At 46.5% G+C, this 13,978-nt stretch overlaps 1 long non-coding RNA gene across 1 annotated transcript; it reads right to left on the reverse strand.

Annotated features, from left to right (window-relative positions):
• Window positions 1-246: 246 nt before the first annotated feature.
• Window positions 247-3,210, reverse strand: LOC131915156 (uncharacterized). Its single transcript, XR_009380276.1, has 2 exons — window positions 2,080-3,210; window positions 247-1,854 (listed from the first exon to the last, which is right to left on the reverse strand). It is a non-coding gene; the product is annotated as an uncharacterized LOC131915156 (long non-coding RNA).
• Between the last annotated feature and the right edge of the window lie 10,768 nt (window positions 3,211-13,978).

A 13,978-nucleotide genomic window follows, 5' to 3' on the forward strand; every position in this document is an offset into this window, starting at 1 on the left:
TTGAGTGAATATTGCCAGCCCCCGCTGGGCACAGCAGTCAGTGTTCAGGCTCAGTTTGTTGTCTGTCACAGCTTCCAGAATGGCCTCCCATCCTTCCAGGATGATTATCAACAAAATTTCATTTCTTTGAAATTTCTTTCCAGAGTTTGCAGGACTTTTAAAAAAATGTTCATCTTCTTTTATTAATAAATAAATAAAATATTAAACCTTGAATAAAACAAAAATTACCAAGGAGACTTGCAGAAGTTGGTAGTAATTATTTTAGCATGGCTTTATTGGCTCGGGACCCCGGCACTCACTGACCTGTATTTCCATCAGTATCTACTGCTCAGGTTTGAGAATGTCAGGCACATATTCTTATGTACATTTAAGGTCATTATGTATGCAGCTCTTCCATCTAGTTAGACTTCACCTACTGCTTGATTGGTGGTTTTTGGTAACAATTATCCCATGAGGCCAGACAGTGGAAGCTTCCTGGGGAGATTACAATGCTTCTCCAGTATTTCAACCAGGAATGATGGTAACAAGAGGGCATGGCCAGGAAACAATTCCTGTGTACGTGAACTGCGAGAAAATGGGAAAAGCAGGAGTGTGGGGCAAGGAGACAGTGCAGGAATAAGTATGATACCCTGCTCTTTGGTAGCATTAGCAATAGTCCCTGTGATCCATTCAGAGCAGGGCCGTGATCAGATTGCCCATTTCAAGCCTCCTGCCTCTTGCCTCTTGAACAGGAGAAGCATCTGAAGGGCCGAGACATCCAGGTTACAAGGAGAGTCCTGTGCAAAAACCAGGTAACTTTCTACATAGTATCCCGAGTACAATTGATGGTTATATGCTCAACAAATCAGAGGAGAAACCAGGGGTCGAAAGAGGTAAGATATCCTTGGAGTGTGGCATGCCTGTGGACCTCCAAACCTTCTCAAGCTTTCCAAAGCTGCCAAGTCGGGAAGGCTGAATCCTGGCTTACTCTGGGGTCTTTAGAACTTTCAGGTCGGTGGGGTGGGGTGGTGGCAGCTGGGTGGCTTTGAAGAGTTCATTACAGTGCCTTTTGCAGGGCTCCAGGGAAGACCACTTTATTATTAAATGAGGGACATTGAGTTGGGCAGATCCTGAGACACTTTTATTCGCCACCCCCTTTCATTCATTCATTCATTCATTCATTCATGCATACATTCATTCATCCAGCCAACACTTAAAAGAATATGCTGTCCAGCATTGGGCTACATGAGACTCATGACACTTGGCACCAACCTGGAAGAACTCCTAGGTCTTCCCTCCTGTAACTACCACTGCCTGTCCTGTGTCCTCCTCACTAGACCTCCTGCGTGACACAGCTTTGGGAATTCATCTCTCATTCTTACGTGGAACCGTTTCTTTTGTAGATGCTTAAAAGTTGACTAAAGTATCCTCTGGAAATGCCTGTAGTGAATCCACCAAGCACACTCCCCAGGCCCTCTTCCAATTCTTCGGACGTACTCTGAGGGCAAGGTAGAGGAGGTTTTCTCAAGAATAAGAACCGACAGAAGCCTGTGAATGAGAACAGTCTCCCCAGGCCCTCCTCCTTGGCCCAGTAGCCAGACTCTCCAGTTCCTTCCTCTGGCACAAGCGACAGCTGACAAACTGTATTGTGTCTTGTTACATATGCCTGAAGTGGTCTTGCAGACCGGTTCCTCTCATCTTCAAAAGCCTTCCCTGGCCGGGCCAGCGGGGACACCCTCTGCCACACAAGTGAAACTCTAGTCATTCAGGGCTCTCTTCAAGGGGAGGGCAAAGGGTTCCCTACTAAAGTAAAAACACTCAGGTGGCTTCCAGCTCAGATGTTTTTTCATATCCTTAGCAAAGGCCGTCGGAACCCTGCAGAGGGAGCAGGAGGAAGGCATGGTTTTAGCATTTGGAAGGCAGAGGGGGGCCCGGCGGGGTGTGGGGCTGCCCAATGGGTCATGAAAACACCCCAGATAGACTTCCCTATTGCATAGCTGGCCTTTAGGACAGCCTTGAAGAGGGGGTCCCAGTTAGTCCCGGAGCTGACAGCCACAGCCCTGGCAGGCTGTGACTCAGAGAAGCAAGTGTAGGGCAGACCTGGCAAGGGCGCCTTCCCCAGCAGCAGAGGGCTTCTCCCTCTGAATATCGAGCGAGACACCCCCAGACCCCACGGACACTTGCCCTTAGGTCCTTTTCTTTCACGTTTTTCACGGTCACCTTCCCTCCAGGAAGTGAGAGAGAGCCTGCCATGGGGTCTTTGAAAGTATATGACATCACAATGCGGTGTGGCTGGGAGAGGCAGTGCCTGGACTGAGGAAAAACAACTTTATCAGCGTTGATAACCGGGGATCAGTTAACTCTTGCAGTCTTCGTCTAGGGATCTTATTTTTACCTGTCCAACATCCTTGGGGGGGGGGGTCAGCATTGCTACTTCATTTTACAGTTGAGGAAAATGGGACACAGAGGTTTTCAAGTATCTCACCCAAATGCCACCTAGCTGCCCCTGAAGCAAAATGTTCTGTCACTTCCCCACATCTGGCTCTTCCGTCAGACCCTTGGAATATGACCTTAACCCTGCTTCCACTTCCCAAGCTTGTCTTGGAACTGATAAAGAAGGGAAGGGAAGGGCTGGTGTGGCCAGAGAGCCAACCCCCCCAAGTTGGAGAGGCTCCAGGGTCGGTGAGTCTGAGCCTGCCCAGATCTGGCACGCTGGCAGCCTGCTATGACATTACTTCTGCCTTCTTTGCTCACTACGTTCTGAATTGTGACTTTTGGATTCCTTGTGCTGGGTAGGCACACTGTCTCCAGAAGCCCCAGCCCATTTTATTGCTTTGAGATTCTGCTTTCTGTCTCCCGCCTGCTCTCCCCATCCCAACGCCCCATCTGTCTTTTTCCACACCTTTGTCTCATTTCCACATCTCTGTGCTATTGTGTTGGTGTTCTTTCCTTGACTTACTTCCTCTACTGTTTCTACTACATGTTAACCTTCAGGATATATAATCTATAGATATATAATACATATACATACATATTTCTCTCTCTCAGCTTACAACCTTTTCTGTATATATGTTACTGAATATGTGTGGTTTTCCCCCCTCCCCTGCCCCTTCCAATGCTGAATATTAAACCCAATGCCTTTGCTTATGCTGGCATTAAGCTACATTCCCTGTCTTTTCCCTCCTCTTCCTTTCTAGGGTTCAAGAGACAAGGAGGTATTTACTTTACATAATCCCCCCCCCCCCCGCGCGCGCATGCGCGCGCTTTTTTTTTTTTAAAGAATGGGCTAAAAGCTTTTACATCTGCTTCCAGCTTTAGTCACCAAACAGTGCCACCTCCATAAGAAATCTGTGTTTCAAAGTGCTGTGCCTTGTCCTCCATAGGTACCATTTCCAGCGACAGGAAGATTTAGCCACCCCAAAGCCGCTTTGATTTCTCATTAAGCCTCACACAGATTCTTCATGGAAGACGCTCTGGACTTTCACTTGGTTCCACCCCATAGTTCTACAGTTAGAACCACCATCTTGTGTATTGTGTTGTCTCAGTGTCTTCTCCACACATCCTGTCTTTCAAGGGAATATAGATAGCCCCACGACTTGCTTCCCTACTAATGGTTTCCACCCTCCACCATCATCTCTGGAATATGGACCCTTCCTACCTAACTTAGTGGTTCTGTGGACTTCAAAAGATGTAAAACCCTTGACAGTGTTTCTTCTGGGACTTCCAGGGTCATGAAGTTGGGTAGGGCATCCTTCCAGGAACCATTCTGGTGGCTCCAATTACAGGCGAGAAACCCAAATAAAGCCAATCTGATACCGGCAACTTCTCCTCACTATTCCATAATAGCACATGCGTTCTTCAAAGGGAAGAAACCATATTCCATTGTTTAACTTACTCTTTCAAGGTCTGTATCATTTTGCTGAACTGTTTTAGTGCATATGTGTATCTGTGTGTGGGCATATGGGAGGGTATGCACATGTGCATGGTATCAAGGTATAGACACAGAGAAGTGCTACATAGGCTTCACTAATACACACCAGAAAGATGAGGGCTGGGAAGTACGTCCTGGGTGATGGGCAATTGCTGTGGGATGTATGGCAAACGTGTTGCTGATTAATCAATAAAACACTGATTGGCCATTGGCTAGGCAGGAAGTATAGGCGGGGCAAGGAGGAGAATAAAGCTGGGAAGTGGAAGGCTGAGTCTGAGAGACACTGCCAGCCACCACGATGAGAAACAGCTTGTGAAGATGCCGGTAAGCCACGAGCCATGTGGCAAGGTATAGATTAAAGGAAATGGATTAATTTAAGCTATAAGAACAGTTAGCAAGAAGCCTGCCACGGCCATACAGTTTGAAAGCAACATAAGTCTCTGTGTTTACTTGGTCGGGTCTGAGGCTGTGGGACTGGCAGGTGATAGAGATTTGTCCTGACTGTGGTCCAGGCAGGAAAACTCAAGCTACAAATGGCGTCCAACGTGGTGGCAAGAGTTTCCACCTAAAAACTGAGAAAAAAGATTCTAAAACAGAGCTAAAAACAGCTTCCTAGTTGTCTCTCTCAAATGAGCAGCAGCTGCTGGTTTGAGCTACTGGCGGGTTCCTAGCGTGCGTGTTCGACCTGCAGTTTGGTGGGAATGAGGCCTCTGCAAGTGGCACATTAAGCTGCATGGTAGATTTAGACTTTGCAGGTACAAAACAAGAGGTTTTTGGGCTACACGCTGCTTGGATAAAAGCATAGACCCACGATAGCTCCCAGAGCTGGCGGTAAACGTAGCCATGTTGGGAAGCCGAGGTGGGCAGAGCCAGCAGCCACAGCTGCTGCAGTTTAAAGCAATAGATTCACAATAAGACAGATTCAGATGTAATAGTTTACAATGTGTGTAAAATATACGTAGGCTTGAAAGAGAAAGAAAAAGGAACATATACAGTTATATAAAGAAATAGTTTTTAAAAAATAAAGTCTTTAAAGAGACAGTAAAATTAATATAAAAAATAAGCCATGTGAAGATGAATATTACACAGAGAATCTGGATTGTGTTATCTTTGGGATTTTTAACTGCAGAAAAACATTTGATTGTAAAAGCTGTTGAGTTATGCCAAAATGTATATTTTAAAGATACCTTGACTTCAAAATTTGGATATAAGGATATGTTGCTTTGGAAAAGTGTCTCTTTTGTTCCTACAGAAAGCCAGAGGCTATGGATTTGTTCAAGATTAAGATACATCAGGTTTGACCAGCCAAGACCCCCTGAAAGATCTCCGATGACACCATGGCCCAGATGATCCAACATCCAGAGTGGTTTGAAGGCATCTGGCTCAGACGATACAGCCTCATGGACTATTCCATAATTCTAAAATTTTCTTTGTTTCCCCATAAGATACAGCGCCCCCCTCCAGCAGGAAGTAGTAAGAGAAACTACGCCCAAATTCCCAAATTATATGTAATTTTACTTTGTTAAGGTTAAAACCTTCCTTTTTGAAAAAAAAAAAGGGGAAGTGCTGTGGGATGTATGGCAAACGTGTTGCTGATTAATCAATAAAACACTGATTGGCCGTTGGCTAGGCAGGAAGTATAGGCGGGGCAAGGAGGAGAATAAAGCTGGGAAGTGGAAGGCTGAGTCTGAGAGACACTGCCAGCCACCACGATGAGAAACAGCTTGTGAAGATGCCGGTAAGCCACGAGCCATGTGGCAAGGTATAGATTAAAGGAAATGGATTAATTTAAGCTATAAGAACAGTTAGCAAGAAGCCTGCCACGGCCATACAGTTTGAAAGCAACATAAGTCTCTGTGTTTACTTGGTCGGGTCTGAGGCTGTGGGACTGGCAGGTGATAGAGATTTGTCCTGACTGTGGTCCAGGCAGGAAAACTCAAGCTACAGGCAATGCTCCACTCTGACTCTTCAGCTATGTTGAGGAACTGTGAACTTGAGCCAGAAACACTGTTAGAGACAGGTTGGGGACTCATCAGTTCCAAGTCCTTTCAAATTCAAGTACTTCTTAAAAGGCTCCTCTAATAATTGTTGCTGGCAACAATTTCAGCAGAAGTAGTACCTTCAACAGTTGAACCCGCTTATCAAACATTGAACAACACTCAGCCTGTTCATTTCACCTGGTCTCTGTGCATGTTTCCACTCCTTAGGAGAGCAAACGAGCCCTCCATATTTCCTAGTTTCTTCTGTTGCTGGATTCACTACCAACCAGAGCTCCCAGCAATGCTTCTCGCCCTGATCTCTCGCCTCTCCGGCAGAGGCAGCTTCCCTGAAGCCCACCTGACATACCAGCTCTCTTATGGGCCGAGGACCGAATTCCCAGAATTCTCCGTCTTTGTGTGCCTGCTGCAGGACCCTGGCTTCCCTGTTCCCAGGATGGTCCCGAGCTCCCAGCTCTGTTATGTTGTTTTCTTGGGGGACTTAGGCATTATCCTGTGAGGTCAGAGTGACAGCCTTAGCTGGGTGAGACATTGACTTTCATATGTGAATGTTGAGATTTTGTCTGATTTTAAAACCCTCCCCCCAAAAGATTTATGAGATGGTATTTTTGAATCACTCATTGAATTCTATTTTAAAAAATCAAGTTCTTTTTGAATTCCAAATAGTTTTTGTGTAATGTAGATAGCTTCTGTGTTGTGTGTGTAAGTTTTGGACATCATTTCTACATCCTAGCCTGATACTATTCCCATCTTCTTGTATATGTGTACACACATATATTTGCTCTTGTTCATTTCTTTAATGTTTCAGAAGCATTTTATTTGAAGTGTAGCTCTTCTTAAGGAACATGCTATCAAATGTATAAAGAAAAAAAAAAAGTCACCTATTCCCAGTCTCTTTTGATAGGAAAACCCAGCCATTTACGACGGGAAAGCTCTTTATGCTTTTCATCCTGCTTTACGTTTACCATTTAGTTGACAACTATCCCTTTAAAGTTTGATTTTCCTTCCTCTGTGTGTTCTCTCTCCTTTACAAGTCATGTAGTTTTCTGTCCCCATTCATAGTGATCTCCAAGTTCCTGACACTCGTGGTCGATCTGTGTTTTACTAGTAACAACAAGGCTGAAATGTTCCCTGGTCCCAATATTCACATCTGTTCACATCATTACCAAGCTACTCAGCACACCTGGCTGGGGCCAACAGACTGATCCTCCAACTGAGAGCGGGCCTCCAAGGCTTCCCCAAAGACTGTTTTCCACTGACCGTTTGGATCTGAGGAGTCCCAGGTACTGATTTCTGAAACCTCATTTTGAAAGCTGAAGGTGTCTCTCTCAGACTAATACACCTGTCATCAGACCCATTAGAGGACACAAGGGAACAGATTGGACTTGAGAGGGTAAAGAAGCTGTCCCTGAGGGCACCAGAGAGAGACAGATATGCAAACGTAGAACCAGGCCCCAAAGACATTGTGGAGTAATGTTTGACTGTGAGTAACCTTGCCTGGGAAAGGGACCCCTTTGCGGCAGACATTGAGCTCCATAGTGCCAAAGTTTGTTGGGGCTCTGCATTTGTGAAAGTAAAGGAAATGTCACCCCTTGGGGTCACAGCCAGGGGCAGAGGAGAGGATGGGGTATTTATAAGTGGTCTTGGAGGTGTGCGGTGGGACAGGGGAGGCAGGACTTCCGGCAGAGGTCCCTGACACATAGGCTTCCCAACTAGGGCCTCATTGCCATGGAAGGGTGAGATCTTGGCTGGGGACAAGGAAGGCTATGTCCTAGGGTTGTACAGCTGGAGGGCTAGGAGCAGTCAGATCAGCCGGGGGTTGAGGCTACAGTTGCATAGATGGGAACAGGGGGCAGGAATTACTGACTCTCCTTCCTGTTGTGGTAAATGATAATCCTCACACCATTCTTGTTACACAGTGGGTACACACCCATAGGCTCTGCTTTTCCAGAATTTGCCCAGGGTCACACATCTAACAGGTGGGATTTCTGAGGAAAGCCAGTCCTTTCTGATATCAAAGTCTCTAGATATTTCCAAATATTTCACATACTTTAGTGAGCTTGGAGTTTAGGCCTTAGACTTACATGTAAAACTGAGGAAAATAGCCTAGAGATCAGATACAACCAGGGACTGGCCAGCCTGTAGACGAACTCTTAATGACGACAAAGGCAGTCTGCTCCCAATTCACTTCATACTGCTTTGCTTAGGAGCACGGGTGAGAAAGGTGAACTGGCTGGCCCCTCAGCTAGGAACTTCCAAGGAATCACTTAAGACTTCTCTGCCTCCCAAACCACGGTCAGAACTACCACTAAGCCTTTCCATTGCCTCGTCTCCGCCAGCTTCTGCTGCCTCCTTTCCAGTTCTTTCTGAAATCAACAGTGTAGGAGGTTGGAAGGCAGGGTGGGTTCTCTTAAATCATCAAAGGGCTCTCGGTCTGGTCTATTCCATAGTTTCTCACTTGAAACTGAACCATATCTTTAACACACTTACATGGTGGAAAATAAAAACTGTAAAACGAAAATGAAAAACATTCCTTATCAATCAAATTCTGGCTGTTTGGGCACTGCTCTCTCTGGACTAGGAAACTGTAACTAAGTGTAAGAAACACAACTCAGATGTCTTTGAGGGTGTGAAATGCTGATCGTTGGTAAAAGGAGCTTCCATCTAGTATGTATGTCACAAGTTTGGTGTTCGAAGAACTCAACCACGCTATTACCGTAAGCTAAACAGCAAAGACAATTGATTACTAAGGCTGTAGCCAGTGGAGAAATGTGCAAGTAAAAACGTATTTGGAAAGATGAAGCTTCTTAAACGTTCGTGTTTAAGAAATGGCATTACACACAACTGCACATAAAAGCAGGCATCTAGTTCTATGTAGCTCACTACTTAAAACTATTTTGGGCTTAGAAGAAAGCCCAGTGTCAAAGATATGTAGTAAATGAAGCTTGGAGAGGTCTGGTGAAAGAACTCCATAAAACATGCTAGGAAAGATGGAAGAGGACCCTGAAATAAGGTGGCAAGATGTCCCTACTGCCCGCCCCCCCCTCCACCCCCCCAGCAGGACCTTCTGAGCTAGGTGAGGGCAGGCTGGTAAGAGGGCACCCACAGCAGGGGTGTAGGAAAGATTCCGTGGTGAGACTTGGGCAGTCCCCCTCCCCCAATGCCTTGATCCAGAAGCGTCCCAGACGGCCCAACTCCTTCAAAGAGTATGAAGCTATAGGAAGGGACTGGGACCAGCCTCACAGCCCAGGTACAGTGTGCTCAAGCTCAGGACCTGATCTCAAAACCCGCCCTCTCGAAATCTCTGAGCCTTCGAGAGGTTCCTGCAAGCCTTATGGAGCCTAGGCCACTACCACCAACTTGCACTGAGCTCAATGACCAACCGCACTGATAAACAGACACAGGAGCACACGTGCGCATGCTCGGAGTCTACTGGGAAGCCCAGCCATTGGCTCCACCCTCGGCAGGAGGCACCGGAAGTCCCAGCCAGTTCCAGGTACCCCTAGTGGTTGGAACGGAAAGCCCTGTAGAGGCCGTTGGAAGGCGTTGGCTGTTCCAGCCCAGTGCCTTTCAGTTAGGCTGGCTCCACCAAGGATGCAGCAGCTAGCCTTGATAAGGCTCTGGAGGGTGGTGGGGGCAGGGTGGGGAGGCCCATCTTCCCAAACCATAACTGTTATCAAGACCTGGAACTGTTGCATATCTATATATTCTTGTGGTGACAGTGGCCTTAGGGGAAGATTAGGCAGGAGCTGTGCAAGCTCTGTTAAATAACGCTACTGACTTACCTGGTGGCCTTTGGGACCAATTCTGGAGAGTTTTCAAACCCGTCACAGGAAAGGGACAGTAAGTTGGGAAACATGTGAGCTCTTGGCTTGAGCTGACCACGCCGCAGATACTTCCTTTGAAGCACAAGGCTGAAGAGGTTTAGCCAGGTTTTTCTGACAAGAGAACTGGCATGCCTCCTGCTTTTTAAGTGATCTCACTTTAGTGAAGCCCAGAACCAACGAAGTAAGGCTTTTCAAGGGTCTGTAGCTTTACCCTATACCACCAGGCTCCTATACCTAGTTCACAGGGTTCTGCCAAGCCCTAGGAGACTAGGGCTTTCTGTGTAAGCTGTTTTCCTCCTGCTCCTTTTTGTACCAAACCCTTGTCAAGTATGAGAGGTACTCTTTCTAGACAAGAAGAAAAAATAATTCCCCAAGTGACTCTTAAGTCACTTTGATGTCATTAGAGAAGTCACTGTAACAAGAATATCAGGAGGCTCAAGGGATTAAACTAAAGAATATTTTCTTCCAGAAATTAGGCCTTGGGGGGTGGGTGGAAACTTCCTTTTATCCTTTAGGGTGGGTGTAATGGCCTGTAGGAAGCTTTGAAGCTTGAGACAGTAATTTATGACAATCTTAAGTGCAAATCCTGGTGTGATTTTAGACTTCAGTCTGGGTGTGGAAACACCAGCGTGGACAGGCACTGTGGGATAGAAAAGCGGGAGGTGTCCTTCCTGAAGCCACAAACTGGAAAAATGAAATGGGGTTCCCAGGAAAAGGCAGCAGGGGTGTTTAAGAAAGTCTATCTTTATCCTGTGGTGGGGTCATTCTTAAGTCTCATTTTAAACTAGCTTAGACCCATATGTTAATTGGTACTGGTAGAGATGTTTCATTATGTATGATGTTGGGTGTCCTGACCCAAAGACACAGAGAAATAAACCCCTCCCCCTTTCTGCAGTCACAGCCTTGTCGTTCTAAGTGATCCTGAAAAAGGAAACAAGGCAGCAGAGACAATGAAACAGCAGTGTAGGTATAATTCTAAGGGCTCTTAAGAATTTGGGATTTAACCTTGTGGGAATTGAATACCCTCTAAGTGTTGTGGTCCAGGGTGTGGTGCTGAGCAGCGGAATTGCGTGCAGCTAATGCGCGGTCTTTGTTTGATCCTTTGTTCTCATGAACCACACCCTCCTGGTTTGTCTAGATCCTCTCCTAGTGTTTGACCATTAACTATGTTTCTGTCAATTATCCACCTTCCAAAATTAGAAAGCCTTCTTTCATTTTTGATGATTTTCTTTCTTTCTGCTCTCCATGTTAGCATCACCCAAAATGCCTGAGGTTAGTGGATACTATGCTCCCTGCCCCATCTGGGACTCTGTCCTCTGCGCTCAGTGATAGAGTGCCGCACGTAGATGGGAACCTGGGGTCATGTCCTGCTACAGCATATGCTAAGTCCTCTCTAGCTAAGAACATAGATGGAAAACAATAAGCTTCGGAGCCCAGATGAGATCTAAGAAGGGGGGGATTGGACTGTGATGAGAAAATGGGATGGAAACACAAAGAATGTGGATTTGTATTGGTGAAATTATTAAGGCCACTCCACGTAGTTAAAAGGAGATTTATTTAATGGCGCAACTTACAAATTAAGGGATAGGTAGGTCGCGGGGTCTGGGGAAGGTGTATCACAGTCCAGCGGTGTTCTCTGGAGCTCTGCTTTGTCCACCTCCACCATCCAGGGTCCTGGAACGGAGAGAGTATCCGCCAATCCAGATCTCGGGTCCCCAGGCGCCTCCCTTGGCCCCGCCTTGTAGGCGTGACAGTTGCTGAAGTCTCAATGGAGGTTGGAACTTCCAGATCAAAGCTGGAATGGTTACCCACTACAGATTTGGCACAAATCCAAAGTTTTTCTTGTGTTATGAGTTGTTTTGGTGGCCCTTGCTGTCACTCAAGTCACCAATTGTTGCTCATTGGGTGAAGCTACAGACCCTTGAAAGAGTCAGTTTCTAGGTTGATGGTAATTGGAAGAGCTTCTGAGTGATGCTCGAGTCACAGAAGGGAGTGAGTCACTTGTGAACTGATGGATGCCTCCGTGGGTGCTTAGATGCCCTGCATAGTTATTGCTTCTCTTTCACATAAACTTAAGTCGGTCTGATCCTTGCCATAAAGAAAAACTGTATTCAGAAGAGATGAAACTAAAAAGAGTGTTATCAAAGCAGAAACCCAGATGAGAATATGGATAGAAAGTAGAAAATGGTTCCAGCAACAGGGATGGGGGGGGGGGGCAGAAGATGAAGAATTATCAAGAAAAAGAGGAACACCCTAAGGAAAAGGGCAAAGGGAAGGTGGGCCAGACTGCTTTATGAAACCAGACAGAACCAGGAAAGACGAAAGCTTTTCCTCTCCCTCTACTTCCTGCCCTCCTGCTCCCCTTCAAGCCCTTGCCAGGTGCTAGGTAGGTACAGAGATCGGACGAACAGGCTCCGAGTCTACAGTGGAAGGGGTGCGTTCTGGAGCAGGGATGGAAAGCGTGTCTCCACTGGCTGCCCTTCCTGGGTATGGGGAAGCAGGGATGCTCTCAGTGGTCCTGAGGCTGAGGTTAGAAAGCAGCTGGTTTGTGTCGGCCAAGGGCTCATACCATCTTTGTTGTTTCTCTTAGGGCAGTCGCTGGGGTTGTTATAGGGGCAGAACAGGCAACGGGAACGAATGGGTGGAGCAGCCCTGTGTCATGGTTGTGCCTGTAGTCACTGGCAAGGGGAGCTGTGCCTCTCTTCCCCCCCACCCCCCGAAGTGCCCTCTGTGCTGCTGTGGGTTATGGAGGAGTGGTTCACCTTGACTTTTACTGTGGCCATCAGGCCAAGTGGAAGAGGGAGGGGAAAGACGTGTGTAAAACCATAGGTGGTGGTGGGGAAACCCACCTTGAGTTCCCCCAATTAACAAAACAGGAAACCAAAGGCAAAGCATTTGCCATCTAATGTATGGGCCCCTGCAGGCTGGGAAACCTGAGCAGCACAAGAAAAGATACTACTCTTGTAGGAGATGATAATAGTGCTGAAGGGTGGAGTGAGGGGCCTTACTGAAGCTGCTAGGTTTTCACCTCTAGGGTCTTTTGGAGGTGTATATATTCCGTTTTATGTGCTCTGAAGACTCCTATACATGGACTCTCCAAGATATGAGGGAGCCCAAGGATCATTAGCCATCTAGTTTGGGACTGTAAAGCAGGCACTGAGAAATTGGCTGTGAGCTTCCAGTTTAGGGAGTCTAATGGTTTACTTGCTCTGGAGAACTCTTTCCACCATGGTCTTGTCAATGCATGGGTTTCCTGGGCAGAGTTCAAAATTGGTTACCAAAACAGGAAACTAAAGGCACAGATAGGCATTACTTTTAGTGGTATCACTTCCATTTTACCCAACGCTTTGAGGAATGTTTGATGTTCATGGTTCTGTAATGAGGGATGGTGTTCTAGGGAGGTAGCTACTAAAATGATAGCATCACCATGTTTTTCTTATTGGCCATGGGCCTTTGAAACTTTAATATTAGCACTGTGCTTGGACAGCATTTAGCTGCCAAAGACCCAACCCAGACGCACCGGCTTAGTGATGATGGCACCAAGCCACACACCTACTCTACTGTTGTTTCTTCAAGGGGACATCATTAGAAGAGTTGGATGCCACAAGGGGGGCCTGGTACATGGCTAACTTAGTGCTTCCCACCTTGATTTCTCTGACTGGTTGTGTTTATGGGCATTTTGCAAATTTCCCAGCATCTGCATCCTTCATAAAGTTGGGGAGTTTGTTTTCCAGTTCTTGTATTTTCCCCTGGGCAAATGGCTCTTTTTCTTAGGTGTGCTTGCCTCTGCTCCCAACAGTGAGCTGTCCTCTGTGAAACGACTGAAGAGTTCACAGCTACAGTGAAAGAAGCTCTTAAACTCCCAAACCAACCTGCATGACTTGCGGCTGATTTCAGGTTGGGTTGGGTTTGAAATGGAGTTTGGAGTCTCTATTCCAAAGTCAGCAATGTCAAATGACAAGCTCTCTGGTGTCCTTGCTGGTGGCAGTGCTTGGAGAATGGAATTATAAATGATGTGATGGGTCCAGACTAACTTTACAGGGTCCTGGTGGCATTCACTGCCATGCCCCTGTTGAAAGGGTTTGACACGGGGTTTCCCCTTGGGAGTTAGCAAAAAACTTGATCCCTACCCTAAAAACTCTGCACTTGAACAGAGTACCAAGTCTGTGTTCTTGTTCTGAACCATGTACATGTTGGAAAAATCTCCCGACTTCTTTGGGTTTTAGTTTCCTCATGGGTAAAAT

Source organism: Peromyscus eremicus, chromosome 7 (genome assembly GCF_949786415.1).
Source record: "Peromyscus eremicus chromosome 7, PerEre_H2_v1, whole genome shotgun sequence".
Taxonomy (NCBI): domain Eukaryota; kingdom Metazoa; phylum Chordata; class Mammalia; order Rodentia; family Cricetidae; genus Peromyscus; species Peromyscus eremicus.